The sequence below is a fragment of the Ursus arctos genome, unplaced genomic scaffold (genome assembly GCF_023065955.2).
Source record: "Ursus arctos isolate Adak ecotype North America unplaced genomic scaffold, UrsArc2.0 scaffold_3, whole genome shotgun sequence".
In the NCBI taxonomy this organism is placed as follows: Eukaryota; Metazoa; Chordata; class Mammalia; order Carnivora; family Ursidae; genus Ursus; species Ursus arctos.
Window position 1 is genome coordinate 90,787,610 of NW_026622985.1, and position 17,769 is coordinate 90,805,378.

A 17,769-nucleotide genomic window follows, 5' to 3' on the forward strand; every position below is an offset into this window, starting at 1 on the left:
AATGCTTGATGGCTCTCAGGGTATGTCATACCTCTGCTGTTTGCAGGCAGAACAGTGCACCGCCAGGAGACCCTGATCTGCTAATTATTAGCCCCGTGACAATAAATAAGCCACTTAAATTTTCAAGCAGGTGAGAAAGTTTTATTATCTAGAAAATGAGTCTAATATTTGCCTTGCCCACCTCACAGGGTCTCATACCGTCTACAAAGAATGAGGCATTGCTGAGTCTTTCATTCTGTTCTCTTCTGCAGGTGCCTTGCATCTTCATCTCCCTAGTGACTGCAAATCTTTAGTGGCACGGATGGTGTCCCTTTAGCCTTCGTATCTACCTAAGGTGCTTTATAAAGATTTGTAGGAATGAATTGCATTCCAAGCCAGAAACTCCTTTTCCCACATCATATTGAGGTCTCCCCTGTGGTCGCAGTGAGCACATTTCTGAGAGAAGGTATTTCCCCTCTGTCCCTTGTTTTCCCATCCCAGGCAAAATAGGATAGTCTCACGAATGATTCCTCGACAGTATTTCGTGCCCACATCAGCACTGTGCTATTGTGCATTTGTTGGGATGGAGGTAAGGCCCCCCCGTCCATGGTTAGTGAAGTGGAACAAAGCTATCATGACTATGGAGGCCATGTTATAGAGTATCAGGAAAGTCATGAAGAAAAGTCGGGGCTTCAGGCATCACAAAAGGAGAGATTGAAGTCTTCTGAGGAAGAGTTTAACGTGATGAAAATAGTAGCCGCGCAAAGCTGGTGTGGTACTGGGGATCTGGACTGATGAGATGAGAGACAAGAGAGGCATTGCTACTTGGGTGGTAAAGGAATAATGAAGTGAAGGCTTGGCCCAGGTTGACAGTGGAGGGGATGTAAATACATGGACAGAAAACCTTTATGGGAGGGAATAAAGTCATGGAAGCTGATGGAGTTGGGGAGGAGGAAGCAAGTGTAACAGTCACAGATGGGCTTCATAGTTTGTTTCTGGATGACCAGGAAAATGGCGATGCTGGTGGAAATCGTAGTTAAGGGCTGCTGTAGGAATCATCTTGAGACCAAAATGATGACTTGGGATTTGAGAGATTTTCGGTCTGTTTGGAATTGTACCTTCTTTTTGATCTCCCCTTCCCCAGATGATCAACCTGGAACTTCTAGCTTCCCTCACACCTATTCCCCTCCCCATTCCTTTCCTACCCAGTCAAGCCCTCTGGGCTGATGTTTCTATAGGAAAATGGTAGTAGGGACAATTCAGATTAGATAAGACCTGGTTGAGGCACAAGTGTGCTGTGTTACATGAGCCCTATGAACAGCCACTGTGGCCTGGGCTTAGTGTCTCTCCTAGAAACGCTGAGCCAACCATGGAGATACGGCAACACGGTTGCCAGCCCTCCCCTCCCCACCCTGCTGCCTCCTGGAGGCAAAGTCACCTCTGTTCTGGGAGCTGCCTCAGGAGCATAACCACCTTATCTCCCACGTCCTACTGTGCAGTGAGTCATCACCCACCACCACCACCACCACCAGGCCCCAGCACCCCACACACCTCCAGGGCAGCTGTCACAACTGGCTGTAGGCATCCAGAGAGCCCTGGCTAGCAAGGCTAGCAACCACAGGCTCTCAGAGCAGGCAAATCTTGGCAGACACCGCCTCCTGGTTGCTCTCAGTGTTCGGTGTGGTCTGAATTCCAGGATCTTTTGTTTGATACCATAGTAATACCAAATAATAGTAATAATAACAACAGCATCTACTTTTTACTGAGCACTGCCTATGTGCCAGGGACTCGAATAAATGCTTTGCTCACATACGTGTTTTCCATTCAGTCTTCAACTCTATGAGGGAGATGAGAGCTATTTTCCCCATTCTACAGATGAGAAGACTGGGATACGTGGAAGTACAGTACACTTGCCCCAAATTATAAATCAGCAGAGCCAGTACTGAAGCAAAACCTTCACTGTTGAGGCCCTCAGTCATTAAGTTTCTATTTTTGGAAGGCTCTTCCTCATCAGAATCTTCTCCTGTCTAAACTCTTTCAACTATTCTTCGCGGCTTGACCTTGTTATGACTGCCTTGGGAGCTGTTATTCTCCAGACTCTCAAACATCCATTTCACCTTTTGAAGATCATGTCTTTGTTGTTGTCCATAACCAGCTCGCATCAACAGTGTTAAAAGGATCAAAATTAAGGATGGGACATTTACCTACATATCATAGCATTCTCAAGTATATGCATCAGTGACAATTTACCTCTCAGATCACTTGATTTCAGTGACAACAACAAAGAAACTTCTTCCTAAGGAGCAATAAATTCTGTCCTGAGTGAACCCGAGTAAGCCTTGATGTTACAGGCAATTCTGGGCAGGCTGACCAGAGGAGGACGAAACAGATCACTGGGTCAGAGTTGAGGACATTCTAATTGCTATCTCAAAGGGAGCCATATTGAGAGTTAGGGATCACCTTTGGGAAAGAAAAATGTATGGTTTTTGAAACAATTTAAGTGAAAAGTCTAAATGAACTGCTTTTAATATTTTAATTTCTATATATACTTTCTCTTTTATAGACACAAGACTAGAATACCTAATGCCTATTGAATTAGGTTATCAAATTAATAAAATATATATATTTAAAAAATAATAGTTGGGTTGGTGTTGAGCATGGCAAAAGCTTGAAGGTAATGTAATGCCCCAGAGACTGAAGTTTGACATGTGTACGTGTCAACAGTGTTTCAAAAGGAAGATACTTGTACTTTATTTTCTAGTATTTTTCCATGCCACCACTCCCCTCTTTATATATGTGTATCAAATCATCACATTGTATACCTTAAACTTACACAATGTTGTATGTCAATTATATCTCAATGAAGCTTGTGGAGGTGCTGGAGAAGATCACCCTTACCAAGGTGGGTAGACATCATCCAATCTACCACATGCCTAGATAGAACAAAAAGATAGGGGAAGGAAAATTTGCTGCCTTTGCTTGAGCTGTGACATCCATTTTCTCTTGCCCTTGGACATTGGTGCTCCTTGTTCTCAGGCCTTTGCACCAAAAGCACAATCATTAAAAGAAGAATTAACAAATTGGATTTCATCAAAATTAAAAATTTCGCTGTGCAACAAACAATGTTAAGAGAATGAAAAGACAGACTACAGACTGGGAAAAAAAGTATTTGCAAACTACATATCCAACAAAGGACTAGTATCTAAAACATATATTTTTAAAAACCTCTCAAAACTCCATATTAAAAAGACAAACAATCCAATTAGAATATGGGTGGTAGACATTTAGAGGTATTTCCAAAATGGATATAAAGACAGCAAATAAGCACACTGAAAAATGTCCAACATCATTAGCCATTAGAGAAATGCAAATTAAAACCTTAATGAGATATCACTGCTATGTATCAGAATGCATAAAATAAACATTGGCAACCAAGTGCTAGGGAGTACACAGAAAAACTAGATCACTCATACATTGTTTGTGGGAATGTAGAATGGTACAACCATTCTGGAAAATTATTTGGCAGTTTCTTAGAAACTAAATAAGTTACTACTGTGTTATCCGTCAACTATATTCCTGAGCATGTATCCCAAAGAAATAAAGAGTTATGCTCACATAAAACCATACACAAACATACGTAGCAGCTTTTTTGATAATAAACAAACTGCAAACAACCGGATATCCTTCAGTGGGTGGATAGTTAAACCATGATAACCCATATACCATGGAATATTACTCAGCAATAAAAAGGAACAAAGTAACAATACTTGGGACAACCTGGATGAATCATATGCTGGGTGAAAAAAAGCCAATCCCAAAAGATTACATACTTAATGATTCCATTTATATAACAAAGTTTACATGCCAAAATTATAGAAATGGAGAACAAATAAGTGGTTGCCAGGAGATAAGGAGGGGTAGAAATAGGATGGAAGTTGGCATGGCTATAAAAGGGAAACATGAAGGATTCTTGTGGTGGAAATGTTCTGGGTATTAATTGTATCAATGTCATATTAATGTTAATATCCTGGTCGTGGTGTGCCTGGCTGGCTTAGTTGGAAAAGTGTGACTTTTGATCTTGGGGTCATGAGTTTGAGCTCCATGTTGGGCATAGAGATCACTTAAATAAATACTTATTACCAAAAACATCCTGATTGTGAAACTGTACTACAGTTTTGCGAGGTGTTACTATTGGGGCAAACTGAGTAAAGGGTACATGGGTCTCTCATATTATTCCTTACAACTGCCTGTGAATCTCCAAGTATCTCAAAAAAAAAAAAAGAAAGTTAAAAAATGATTGTGGATAGACTAGTGATGGGTAGTAAGAAGGGCACGTATTGCATGGTGCACTGGGTGTTATACTCAACTAATGAATCATCGAACTTTACATCAGAAACCAGGGATGTACTGTATGGTGACTAACATAATATAATAAAAAAAATTAAAATAAAAAAAATGATTGTCAAGTTACATAATAGGTTCTATAATTGTCCCATAGAATGAACTGGATAATGTATTAGTCTAATTCTTTATTGCAAGCAACAGAATCTATTCTGGATAATTTACTCGGTAATGAAATCTATTCAATGATATTTGGAATTTCACAAATTCCAATGGGATGGGCAGAGAGACAGAATCAAAGGCTATGCAGCAAAAAACCCAGAACCACGCCATGCTCTGGCCAACATACCTCTCCTGCAGCTACTGCTGTGCAGACCCTGTGACTCCCATTGGCGATGCTGGCGAACAGACAACAGAAGCTCTGGCACTACATTTGCCCCAGGTTGATCCACACTGTTTCTCCTATTTTTCACTTTGCAACTGATGTCTGGTACAGGTGTCTCTAATTGGTAAAACCTAGATCACAGCCTGTGCCTAAGTACAGGAGAGTCTGGCAAAGCACTGCCTGGCTTCTAGCCTGGAGAAGTGGGATTTATAAAATTCCCCAACTCTAGAAAGGTGTTGAAAATATCTTTGTCAGCCACAAACATAATGAATATCCACCTGAGTCGAAATCAAGAGTCAGATGCTTAACGGACTGAGCCACCCAGCACCCTAGGTTCAGTTAGTTAAGCTTCTGACTCTTGGTGTCCACTGGGATCATGATCTCAGGGTCATGAGAAGGAGCCCTGCCTGGGCTTTGTGCTTAGGATTCTCTCTCTCCCTATACCTCCGCCCCTCCTCCCACTCGCACACACGCACTCTTGCTCTCTCTCTAAAGTAAATAGATAAAATCTTAAAAAAAAAGAAGAAGAAACATTTCAAATTCTGATGAATAGGGTAGGTAGACAAAAGAAGTATGCCTCTTTGATAACTTACCCATTTTCCCCCCTCAGTTCTTATGATTTTCTATTTCTTGATCCAATGTGGATATATTGTATTTTTATTAAAAAGTCATAAATTTCACTTATCTTTTTGATTGTATTAACTGTGCCTAACATTTTAAAATTAGTTCTAACATTTTTTTCCATTTCTATACATTCTTTTTGTTTCTAATTTTATTTTATTTTGCATTCCGTTTTCTTTTTTATTACAAAAAACATGTTCCTTTATAGAAAATTTGAAAATCAAAACAAAAAACAAACAAAAATCATTTGAAATCCAGGACCTAGTAATAACTCCAATGAACTCCCCAATAGCCATTTCCACTCATACCCCATTGGAAATACAGTTTAGGTGGATTGACTCCACCACCATACTTGGGGCAGGCCCCTTTTGACCTAAGGTGATCAGAGTCATTTCACACCCCCACTCCCCACTGCCTCACCAATGCAGTTAGCTCAGTTATAATCAATCAGTGCCTAGCATCCTCCTGGCCATAGTGATTGGTTCAAGAGTGGACACATGACCTGGGTTGGTCTGGTTTAAAAAAGTACAAGAATTCTATTTGTTAGGAGAAGAGAAGACTCCACCTCCATCCCAATCCAGGTTTGACTAGTATAAAGGAGAAAGATTTAGCCCCAGAGCTGCTGGAAGCCTGTGTGGAAGTAGAGCTTATATTCAGGAGATGGAGTTAACAATGGAGAGAGAGAAACTACGTCCTCATCCCATCACTTGGTTCCTAAAATCAGATTCTCCTAAGTCTAGTCCCCAGTTGTTTTCTCTTCCTAATTGAACAAGATGAGATTTCCACATTTAAGAAAATGTGTATTTCCCCTCTATCCCTGCTCTAGATCTACTTGTGTAGGTAAGGGGTCTCCAGGACAATTCTCTTTTGAGGACTGGAATTTCCCAAGCAAATCCTATTTTGAAATGATTTTTTTAACGGTGCTTTCCAGATTGTCTTGTACATTTTTTAAAACCTGTGGTCCATAAATATAGAACTGGCAGATGTCACTTGATTTTAGTACAGCAGTTTGAGTTTTGGTGCCAATGCTATGTTTGAAATGTAAGGATGTTATTGGATTTGTACTACCTATATTTAAAAGACTAGTGGGTTATTTGATCCTGGAATGCCTAACCACTCTAGAGAAGGGTCAGAATCACACTGTGGCTCTCCAAAAAAAGAGATGATCCAGAGGCTGACTGATTGTGAATGTCTGAAACTACAGGACAAGCACCCCTGTCCAGGCTACTACTCCTGAACTTACTGAAGCTCACTTAAAAGTGCTGTTCCTCCCCTGAATGAACCTGGGGACAGCCAATTCCCTTGAGGGATTGCAGATTGTCAAGAGACTGCCCAACTTTTCTTGCAGCACTTCCATGCTCACTGTACCTGGAGAAGCCATAAGACAACGCCTTAATCTTTCTTTGATTTAAGATTCTCCCCTGAGAGGTGGATGAAAGCGAGCATGCTTTGTTTATATATGAGACTCACTTGAAAAATAAAGAATCCATTCTGGCCCACCCCAGAATTAGAAAGATAGTCCATGTGAAGCTCACTTCAACTCCCATTCTTCTATTTATAGATGGCAGGTAGAACTTCTAGACCTTGTGTATATTTCTAGTAGGTATTAATCAGCACAGCTGTTCTCTACTGAGGTCATAGCTTCTCCATTTTGTGTGAAAACTCTAATTCCTAGCATGTATTAAAACTACTGTACTCATTGTACCTGCCTCTGACCATGCGTGACATATGGGAGTTTCCACAGCCTCAAAGAATACACCACCTTCTCCAGGCCTCCATTCACTTCACCTTCTTGCTTAGATATTTTTGCTGTTTCTGAGTAGATCTAAAAAAAAAAAAAGTAATAGATGTGGGACAGGGCAAGGGTATACGAATTGTTCTGGCATCCAGAAAGAGAGATAGACAAAACAAGTATACAAATGAATACTGCAGTTTTAGGTGGTGAGAAAAAATAAAGCAGAAACAAGGGTGGAGAGAGATGGAGGGTAGTGGTAATGTAGCACCATTTTCGATAATGTGATCTGGCATTTGTGCCAAAGGAGTGAAGGAGTCAACCAAGTGATGTGAAGGAAGACTTAGAACTTCCCTTTATGTGTGATGGGAAGTCACTGGACAATTTTTAAAGTGTTAGCCAATTTCATGGGGAGGTGGTGTTGAAAAGCAGAAAGGCTGGTGAGGACGCTATTGGAATCATTGCAAACTCCAGGCTGGAAATAAACATATGAATTAAAGCAATAGCAATGGAGGTGGCAAGAAGCAGCTGAATTCTATTCAAAGACAGTGTCCATAGAACCAGTTGATGGATCCCATGTGAGATGAGATGAGATGAGATGAGATGAGATGAGATGAAAGAGACAGAGCAAGCATAATGCCTAGATTTGATACCTGAAGAGCTCTATGAATTCTTATGGCATTTCCTAAGGGAAGGAAAACTGAGGGAGGGAGAGTGAGTGGGTGCCTATAGAGAGTTCTGCTTTAGGTGTTTAAATTGAAGGGTGCTTTTTAGACATTGAAGTAGAAGTGTTGAGTAAGAAATTAAATATAAACATCTAGAGATCAACAGAAAGGTCAAAGATAGACATAACAAATTGGACGTTTGAATTTAAGTAGATCACCTTTAAAGCCAAGGGACCAGAGGAGATCATGTAGGGATGAATCTAAGAGATCAGAACATAGGCCTTTCCAACATTTGATGGCCAGAAAGAGAAGAAGCCAGGAAAAAGATTGATTTGGGGAATGTTAGGCTTGTGTGTATGTGTGTGTGTGTGTGTGTGTGTGTGTGTGTGTGTACTTTGCTCCTTTTTTCATTGATAAATGTTGCAGATATCCAAGACATGTATGGGAGATGTATGGGTATCCATTCAGATCTCCTTATGTACTAGAATTATTCTATATCTATTAAATTATATTTATCAGAGATTTATCAATTTTCTTCTCTTCAAATAACCAGCTCTTAATGTTATGTATGATTTATACCAGTTATTTTCCATGTTATTTATGGAATTTATGCTTTTATATTTTTTCCTATTTTACTTTAGATTAATACTTTGTCTTGTTCTAGAATTTTACAGTATAATAGTTTTTTCACCAATATCTCTTTTTTATTTCTTCTTACTAAAGACCTTTAAATGAGTACATTTTCTTCTAAATGCTGTTTTGGCCACATCTCAACACATTTTGTTATACAGACTTGTGTTTATTATTACTTTAAAATAGATTTTTAGGGGCGCCTGGGTGGCACAGTCGTTAAGCGTCTGCCTTCAGCTCTGGGCGTGATCCCGGCGTTATGGGATCGAGCCCCACATCAGGCTCCTCTGCTATGAGCCTGCTTCTTCCTCTCCTACTCCCCCTGCTTGTGTTCCCTCTCTCGCTGGCTGTCTCTATCTCTGTTAAATAAATTAATAAAATATTTTAAAAAAATAAATAAAATAGATTTTTATTGCATTCTTAATTTTATTCCTAAGCCAATGTTTACTTATAAAAAAGCATTTTTTAAAAAAGATTTTATTTATTTATTTGAGAGAGAGAGGGAGAGACGGAGAGAGCACAAGTAGAGGGGAGGGGCAGAGGAAGAGGGAGGGGGAAAAACAGACTCCCTGCTGAGTAGGGAGCCCAATGTGGGGCTTGATCCCAGGATCCCAGGATCATGACCTGAGCCAAAGGCATACTCTTAATTGACCAAGCCACTAGGTGCCCCTTAAAAAGTATTTTTAATATCCCAAGAAATTAAGCAATTTATTAATATTTTTATTATTTCTTCTTTAAATGTGTTATGATTAGAGAATGTGTTGGGAGAATTCTTTCTATTAGGCTGGTTGTTGGTATTTTTAAAATACCTTTATAGCCTATTTATGATTTTTTTTTTTTTTGGTGACAGCTATACACTGGTATGTTTTTTATTTCTTTCATTAAATTTCCTAACAATTTGTTAAAATTGCCTTAATAAAGCCCAAGGCAGCCCCAGACTAACCAACTAACACCGCGCAGACCAAATACTGTCCACAACGGGCAGAGAAAGCCGCTGCAGATGACTGGACTGCAGTTAAAAGTGTCTCAGCCACAATAGCAGGGCACATACAACACCTGGAGACACCTCTCAAAAGCACTGGGTTCCAGGGAACAGAGGATACTGCACTGCAGGGCACTACAGGACCTCTTCTTCATAAGGCCACTACATTCAAAAGCAGGAGTTGTAATTGATTTTCCTAACACAGAGGAACAGACATCGAGAGTTAGAAAAAAATGAGGAGATAGAAGAATATACCCCAAATGAAAGAACAGGGCAAAATCACAGCAAGAGACCTAAATGAAATGGAGGTAAGTAATATGCCTGATAGAGAATTTAAAGAAATGATCAGAATGATACTCACTAGACTTGAGAAGAGAGTGGAGGACATCAGTAAGACCCTCAACATAGAGGGGAAAAAATCAGCGATGAAGAACAAAATAAGTGAAATTAAGTATACTCTACATAAAGCACAATAACATTCACGTTATAGGGATCTCAGAAGGAGAAGAAAGAGAACAGGGTCGGAAAATTTATTTGAAGAAGTGATAGCTGAAAACTTCCCAAATCTGGGGGAAGGAAACAAGAAATTCAGATCCAGGAGGCACAGAAAGCCTCCAACAAAATCAATCCAAGGAGGTCCACACCAAGACACATAGTAATTAAAATGGCAAAAAGTAATGATAAAGAGAGGATTTTAAAGCAGCAAGAGAAAAGAAAACAGTTACATACAAGGGAAACCCTGTGAGTCTATCAGCTGATTTTTCAGCAGAAACTTTGTAGGCCCAAAGGGAATGGCATGATATATTCAAAGTATTAAAAGGAAAAAAAATCTATACCCAAGAATACTCTACCCAGCAAGACTATCATTCAGAATAGAAGCAGAGATAAAGAATTTCCCAGACAAACAAAAATTAAATGAATTCATGACCACTAAACCAGCCCTACCAAGAAATGCTTAAGAGAACTCTTTGAGTGGAAAGGAAAGATGAAGAGTAAAAGTAAGGAAAGTAAGTAGGAAACCCAGAAGCAGTAAAAATAATTATATCTGTAAAAATCAGTCAGGGGACTCACAAAATAAAAGGATGAAAAGTATAACATTATATACCTAAAACACTGGAGGGAGAAGAGTAAAGAATGAGTTCAAACTTTAGTGACCATCAAATTAATATAGACTGTTATATGCAGAAGGTGTTATATACAAACCTAACGGTAACCACAAATCAAAAACCTGTAAATGCAAAAAATAAAGAGAAAGGGGGGCGCCTGGGTGGCACAGCGGTTAAGCGTCTGCCTTCGGCTCAGGGCGTGATCCTGGCGTTCTGGGATCGAGTCCCACATCAGGCTCCTCCGCTATGAGCCTGCTTCTTCCTCTCCCACTCCCCCTGCTTGTGTTCCCTCTCTCGCTGGCTGTCTCTATCTCTGTCAAATAAATAAAAATAAAATCTTTAAAAAAAAATAAAAATAAAAATAAAGAGAAAGGAATCCAAGTATATCATGAAAGAAAGCCAACTAATCTTGAAAGAAAAGAGTAAGGGAAGAAAGGAACAGAGATGAACAACAAAAACAACCAAAAAACAAGTAACAAAATGGCAATAAGTACATACCCATCAGTAATTACTTTGAACGTAAATGGACTATATGCTCCAATCAAAAGATATAGGGTGACAGAAGGGATAAAATAACAAGACCCATCTATATGGTACACACAAGAGACTCATTTCAGACCTAAAGACAAATGCACATTGAAAGGAAAGGATTGGGGGGCGCCTGGATGGCTCAGTTGTTAAGTGTCTGCCCTCAGCTCAGGGCATGATTCCAGAGTCCTGGGATTGAGCCCTGCATCAGGCTCCTCTGCTGGGAGCCCATTTCTTCCTCTCCCACTCCCCCTGCTTGTGTTCCCTTTCTCTCTGGCTGTCTCTCTCTTTGTCAAATAAATAAATAAAATCTTAAAAAAAAAAAAAAAGAAAAGAAAGGATTGGAGAATCATTTATCATGCAAATGGAAGTGAAAAGAAAGCTGGGCTAGCAATATGTTTATCAGACAAAATAGACCTTGAAACAAAGACTGTAAGGAGAGATAGAGAAGGACACTGTATAATCATAAATAGAACAATCCAACAAGAAGATATAACAATTGTAAATATTTATGTTCCTAACATGGGAGCATCCAAATACATAAAGCAACTAGTAACAAACATAAAGGAAGTAATCAATAGTAATACAATAATAGGAGGGGACTTTAATACCCCACTTACATCAATGGATAGATCATCCAATCAGAAACAGTGGCTTTGAATGACATATTGGACCAGATGGATCTAACAGTTATGTTCAGAACATTTTATTTTCAGAACATATTATTTTCAGGTGCACATGGAACATTCTTCAGAATAGATCACATGTTAGACCACAAAACAAGTCTCAACAAATTTAAAAAGACTAAGATATACCATGCATCTTTTCCAACCATGATGCTATGAAACTAGAAATCAACCACAAGAAAAACAAGTCTGGAAAGACCACAAATACATGGAGGTTAAATAACATGCTATTAAACAATGAATGGGTTAACCAAGAAATCAAAGAGGAAATCAAAAAATACAAGGAGACAAATGAAAATAAAAACATAACAGTCCCAAATCTTTGGGATGCAGCAAAAGCTCTTCTAAGAGGGAAGTTTTTAACAATACAGGCCTACCTCAAGAAACAAGAAAAATCTCAAATAAACAATTTAAGCTTACACCTAAAGGAGGTAGGAAAAGAAGAACAAAGCCCCAAACGAATAGAAGTAAGGAAATAATAAAGATTAGAGCAGAAATAAATGAAATAGAAACTAAGAACAAACAAACAAAAACAAAATAACGCAACAGAACAGACCAATGAAATCAGGAGCTTGTTCTTCAAAATGACCAACAAAATTGATAAATCTTTAGCATAACTCATCAAAAGACAGAGAAAGAGAGAGAGAGAAAGGACTCAAATAAACAAAATCAGAAATGAGAGAAGAGAAATGACAACTAACAGAGGGATTGTAAGATTATGAAAAACTGTATGCCAACAAACTGGACAACCTAGAAGAAATGGGGCAATTCTTAGAAGCATATAACTTCCCAAAACTACATCAGGGAGAAACAAAAAATTTGAACAGACCAACTACCAGCATTGAAATTGAATAAGTAATCAAAATCTCCCAACAAACCAAAGTCCAGAACCAGATGGTTTCACAGGGGAATTCTACCAAACATTTAAAGAAGAGTTAACGCCTATTCCTCCCAAACTATTACAAAAAGTAGAAGAGGAAGGAAAACTTCCAAATTCATTTCATGAGGCCAGCATTACCCTGATACCAAAATCACATAAAGACACTACCAAAACCAGAGAACTACAGGCTGATATCTCTGATGCAAAATCCTCAAAAAAATATTAGCAAACTGAATCCAACAATACATTAAAAAAATTATTCACCACAATCAAGTGGGATTTATTTCCAGGATTGAAGAGTGGTTCAATATTTGCAAATCAATCAATGTGATATATCACAACAATAAGAGAAAGGATAAAAACCATATGATCATTTTAATAGATGCAGAAAAAGCATTTGACAAAGTACAACATCCATTCATGATAAAAACCTTCAATAAAGTAGGTTTAGAGGGAACATACCTCAACATAATAATGGCCATGTATGAAAACCCAAAGCTAACATCACACTCAATGGTAAAAAACTAAGAGCTTTTCACCTGTGATAAGGAAAAAGACAAGGATGTCCACTCCCACCACTTTTAATCAGCATAGTACTGCAAATTCTAGCCACAATAATCAGAGAAGAAAAGGGAATAAAAGGCATCCAGATTGGTAAATAGAAGGAAGTAAAACTTTCACTATTTGCAGATAATATGATATTATATATAGAAAACCCTAAAGACTCTACCAAAAAACTACTAGAACCAATAAATAAATTCAGTAAGATTGCAGGATACAAAACCAATGTACAGAAAATCATAGCATTTCTATGCACTAATAATGAAGCAGTAGAAAGAGATATTAAGAAAAAAATCTCATTTACAATTGCAAAAGGATAAAATACCTGGAAATAAACTTAACCAAGGAGGTGAAAGACCTATGCTCTCAAAACTATAAAACCTTGAAAGAAATTGAAGACAACATAAATAAATGGAAGGATATTCCATGCTCATGAATTGGGAAAACAAATATTGTTAAAATGCCCATACTACCCAAAGCAATCTACAGATTTAATGCAATTGCTATCAAAATACCAACAGCATTTTTCACAGAACTAGACCAAACAATTCTAAAATTTGTATGGAAGCACAAAAGACCCCGAATAGCCAAAGGAATCTTGAAAAAGAAAAATAAAGCTAGAGGTATCACAATTCCAGATTTCAAATTATACTATAAAACTGTAGTAATCAAAAACAGACACATAGATCAATGGAACAGAATAAAAAGTGCAGACATAAACCCGTGATTGTATGGTCAATGAATCTTCAACAAAGGAAGCAAGAAAATGCAATGGGAAAAAGACAGTCTCTTCAAAAATGGTGTTGGAAAACTGGACAGCTACATGCAAAACGACTTTGAACCACTTTCTTACACATCCACACAAAAAAAAAAACAACTCTCAAAATGGAGTAATACCTAAATGTGAGACCTGAAACCATAATAATCCTCGAAGACAGAACAGGCAGTAATTTCTCTGACAAAGGCCATAACAACATTTTTACAACAAGGAACTTTTACAACTCAACACCAAAAAAACAAATAATCTAATTAAAAATGGGCAGAAGATATGAAGAGATATACAGATGGCCAAGGGACGCATGAACATCAACATCACTCATTATCAGGGAAATGTAAATCAAAACTACAATGAGATATCATCTCACACTTGTCAGAATGGCTATAATCAAAAACACAAGAAAGAACAAGTGTTGGCGAGAATGTGAAGAAAAAGGAACCCTTGTGCACTGTTGGTGGGTATGCAAACTGGTGCAACCAGTGTGGAAAACAGTATGGAGGTTCCTCAAAAAGTTAAAATTAGAACTACCATATGATCCAGTAACTGCACTACTGGGCATTTACCCAAAAATATGAAAACACTAATTCGAAAGGATATATGCATCCCTATGTTCACTGCAGCATTATTTACAACAGCAAAACTATGGTAGCAGCCCAAGTGTCCATCAATAGATGACTGGATTAAAAAAAGATGTGGTATATATACACAATGGAATGTTATTTAGCCATTAAAAAGAATGAAATCTTGCCTATTGCAACAACATGGATTGATCTAGGCAATGCTAAGCAAATTAAGCCAGTCAGAGAAAGACACGTACCATATGATTTCACTCAATATGGTAAAAGAGACAAACCAAAAAAAGGAGACCAACCAAAAAACCAGACTCTTAACTATAGAGAACAAACTGGTGGTTATCAGAAATGGGTGAAGGTGATTAACCGTACGCTTATCTTGATGAGCACTGGGTAATATACAGAAATGTTGAATCACTATATTGTATACCTGAAACTAATTTAACACTGTATGTTAACTATACTGGAAATAAAATTTAAAAAATAGCCTGAATAATTGGATTATTTTCATTAATTCATTTTATCATGGTAATGTTGTCAGTCCCTTCCTTTCCCACCCCTAAGAATCACCACTATGTTTGAGGTAATCCTGACCAAGCAGAATTACATTAAGGGCCTTAGTACTACACTTATGAGTTGGTGATGAGTGCTATTGCCCCTAAAAGATTATTTGTGGTGGTCGGAAGGAGGCAGGGGGCTCTTAGGTCATTGTTTTCCTACCATGAGATCTACATTGACTGAGGCCATAGAACTGCTTCGTCCATTTCTGGTCGCAAACTCCTTCAGGACTGCATCTCAACTCCACCTGGATCATCACTGTTGACTGGGAAGCTTGATCCTGCTCCCAGAACTCTCAGCACTGGATAAAGATGAGTCAACCACAATTATGCACCCCCAGTTACTTTCTGGTGCTAAAGCTTCCTGCATTTTAGGCCCTATCTGGAATCTTCTCAAAGTGCTGAATTCTGCCAAAAAGAAATCCACAGTTTCTCCTGGGATCTACCCACCTTGGGAAGTTACAATATTGTTAAGTCTAATTCTGACTTCCTTCTGCCACATCTGAAATGTTAAAGTCCTAGCATGCCTGCCACCTGAATCGGCTGAGGTACCTCATATTCTGATAATGTGCAACTCTCACCACAGATGCATTGTCACTTTCTCCAGGTGGTCTGGGTTATTGGAGAAGCAGATGCCAAGACCAGATTAACTATGCAAGGGTTTCTTAAAGAAATGCTAGGGAGAGAATATGGGGAGAGAGCCAGAGAAGGCTGGGAGAGTCATCAGGTACAATGCAAGACCAACCTGGAGTGGAGGAATAAGGGAGAGAAGGTGGGTGGAAGCATTTTAGACTGTCACAGAGTCTAAAGATGCTTGGAAAATCATTGAGGAGTCTCCAAGCTGAAGTTTCAGTCAGAGGAATCCCTTGTCTCCAAAAATGGGTGTGCCCATGGGAGCAGCCCGTGGGTGCCAGAGCCTCCCACAGTGATAGATTCCACAGCCCAGCAGCTGGAGCTCTCCTCACTGTACTGGAAGGTCTGCAAGGAGAGTTCTGATGACTGCCACACTCTCCTTCATTACAAAGTTTTCATTAATATGTTTTAGTGCTACATTGTTTGATTGAATGTAAAATTGTTAAAGTGTTCTTTTTCATTGTGCCTTTTCATTATCTTATGTAGTGACTATTATGATTAATAACTTATGCATTGTCTTCTATTATATTGAATATCATTTATACTTCCCCTATAATTTAGTAGTATCTTAGCTCTTCTTCTATTTTTAAACTGTAAGCTGGTTTTGCTTTCAAATATAGAATGAGACCTTTTTTTTTTTTTTGAGAGGTGAATTTTATCTTCTGAGAATGTCTGGAATCTACTCTACTGAATTTTCTTCCTCCTATACTTGTTACTCCGTTTTGCTTTAACAATTATGCCTTTTTATACATAGACTGAATTTACATGTACTATTTTTCTAAAATGGTTAGATAGCTTTATTTAACTCAATTCTATAAGGCTAACTAACATTTTAATCTGTATTTATATTAAACATCCAAAATAGAAACTTTGGACTCCTTTCTCTAACACAAAGTTTTACGCTAAGTTCTCATGTCTGAATGTGTGTTTTTTTCATTCTCTTCCTTGATTTCATATATGGTTTTGAGTCCAGCATTGTATTGATCATGATATCTGCCTCATAGCTGTCAGAGTTTCAGTTAAATCTTTTCACCATGATTTTCACGTACAGTAAGCTGCTAAAAATAACTTAAATGATTAACTTAGAGATGAGATATGTGGTCAAAAAAAAATCTCTGTCCAGCCTTTGAACCTGTAAAATATCATTCTACCTTTTTTCCCCACGATTGATCACTCAACCAGAAAAAAAAAAAAAGGTCTTTGGGGGAATAGATATTCTTTAAGAACTTACAAATACTTACCTATTACAGGATTTTATGATTTAGATTTTAAAAGTTGTAGCCATCCTACTCTGTAATCTTTTGAATATTATCGGTTCTTTTTTAGATTCATGTATTATCGTTACACTGCCATTGAAATGAAAGGTGAAAGCAAATAAATCATCCATCCTTTTTTTTTCTGTTATTAGCCAGTATGTTTTTGATTGTGAAGAACAGAAACCCAACCTGAACTAACTTGGTCAGAAAAGGAGACTTGTTCCTCCATTTAACTGCAAGAAAGGAAGCAGGGCAGGAGTATAACTGTGATCATTTTCTCTCCATCTCTCATCACAGCTTCTTTCTAATATTGAAAGATTTTCTGCCAACTGGCCTCCTCCATATAGGAGGTGACAGCTCCAGGGATCTATGTTCCTTAATTCCCACCGCTGACGAAGGCATGACTCTCTTTCTCCTCGCGTCCAGTGTGAAAAATGCCAAGAAAGGACTGTGATTGGTCTTGCCTGGGTCAGGGAGATACCTACATCATCAGTTATAATTGGGGTGAGTTGGTGGTCATTAAGTGATTGGCTCTGTTTGGGGTAGGTGCTTGCCTTTAGGACCATCATTTGTGGTCAGGAGCATAGAACTGAAAAGAAAATCTCACATTCTTTAAGCCAAATGTTTGCAAAAGGGAAAGAAGCATTTCCCAAGAGAAGGGGGTGCTGCCCCAGAGAAGGGAGAGAGGAGTTTTAGGCAAACAAAGCAATCCCTATTCATTACAGTAACTTTTGCTGATTTGAAACCACCCATTCAAGAATTCTCTTTAAACCCAAGGTAGATTATTATACTCCATTCTCAAGTTCAACAACTTTTATTACTTCATTTTAGTCCAATTACAGTTTGACTACATCGGGTTTCATTTCATAGTCTATCC